Here is a 1,900-nt window from a genome sequence, read left to right as displayed (position 1 = left end):
GTCATGAAGTATTTAAATAGTAATTATTAGTTCTAGTTAATATATATTGATGTAGCATTTAGTATCAATGTGTTATTAATACCTTTAATGAGTAAAATACTTTTACTAAGGAAAGAACAAGGTCAATGGTCTGACTTATGAGTAGTTAAATCAGTTCAGAGACATTACTGGGCACTGAATCACAATCCTGGGGGAGAACAAAAGTCTCCAAGCTCCAGTCATAATGGCACCTTTGAGACGTTATTATTCAGAATAATAAAAATTCATTAGCTATAATGTGATTGTTTCTAGTATAAACACATTCCTCCTAGCATGCTTTGGTTTTTCCTCTGAACGTGAATATTCAGAAGGGTCTCTCTGACTGCATCATTTGATGTAGAAAAGCTCAGAAAATAGAGGTCTGGTGCAATTTTATGGTAGAACATGCCTCACATCATTAAAGTTTTACATTGTTTGCCAATACAAAATTGTTCTCTTGCTTCACACGCTCTTTCCCAAAATTCCCAATGCCCATTTATCATATGTTTGTCTGTCTTCAGAATAATAATTGTATAGATTGAGACTTAGCTGTGTATATCAAACTTTCTTGGCGGTAACAGTTACAGAACATTTCATATTTGTTTTAATCAGATACTATGAGCCCAGTGTTGTCTAAAGATCTTACTGTGTTTGGAATTTAGTGAGAGCATAAATTTATCTCCTACTGCCAGCCCTCCCTCAGACCCCAGGTAGGTAATTTTGAAAGCCATAAACCACAGGAAGATAAAATGTGATTTTTGGGTACCAGATGCAGGCAAGTGTAAAATCCTGAGGGAAGAAGGCACACTTCAATTTCATGAGACCCATTTATACATTTAGAGCTCACTCAGAGCCCAGACAGGTTTATTGTGTAGGACTTGAACATTCAAACCAAGGCAGGCTCAGCACGAGGAGAGCGTGAGACAGCCCTGAGCACAACCACGATGATTAAACGCTGTGGGTTTGTGTTTGTGTTCCCCGGAGGATGTGTGAAGAACTGGAACGCCAGCAACAAGTCCTGAAGAAAGCCTCGGAACAGCATAAAATACAAATTAAAAAAAAAATAAAGAGGAGGAAAATCAATTGAAGAAGGGGTGCAGAACTGTAATGACCTAAAAAAATTAGGATGAAAAATGTTAGGCCCGTATGCTGAACATAACCTCACTGTGCTTGGTTTTGTGGGACAGTGCAGCTCAGAGGGACCCTGAGGGGACAGTGAGGGGACATGCAGGGAAGCCTGAAAGGACCGTGAGGGAACAGTGAGGGGAACTTCAGAGAGGCCTGAAGGGACCATGAGGGGACAGTGAGGGGACATGCAGGGAAGCCTGAGGGAACAGTGAGAGAAACTTCAGAGATGCCTGAAAGGACCGTGAGGGAACAGTGAGAGGAACTTCAGAGAGGCCTGAAGGGACCATGAGGGGACAGTGAGGGAACAATGAGGGGACGCTGGGGGTACCCTGTGGGGAGCACTGAGGGGACCATGAGGGAAGCCTGAAGGAACCATGAGGGGACAGTGAGAGGACCCTGAGGCCAGCGCTGAGAGGAGCACTGAGGGGACAGCAAGGGGGCAATGAGGGAACAGTGGGTGGAGCACTGAGGGTACCATGAGTGAAGCACAGAGTGGAGCTCCACTGAGGGGAGCACCGAGGGGACACTGAGCACTGAGGGACACTGTGCACCGAGGGGACGCTGAGAACTGAGGGGACACTGAACGCTGAGGGGACACAGCACTGAGGGGACACTGAGCACTGAGGGGACACTGAGCACTGAGGGGACACTGAACACTGAGGGGACACTGAGCACTGAGGGGACGCGGAGCGGGTCCCTGCCAGGGCCGCCCGGCCAGCCCAGCCCAGCCCGCCATGCCCACGCCGGGCTGCAG

This window comes from Taeniopygia guttata, chromosome 12, assembly GCF_048771995.1.
Source record: "Taeniopygia guttata chromosome 12, bTaeGut7.mat, whole genome shotgun sequence".
Lineage (NCBI taxonomy): Eukaryota > Metazoa > Chordata > Aves > Passeriformes > Estrildidae > Taeniopygia > Taeniopygia guttata.
The sequence above is the reverse complement of the archived record's forward strand: the minus strand, read 5'-3'. Positions refer to the sequence as shown.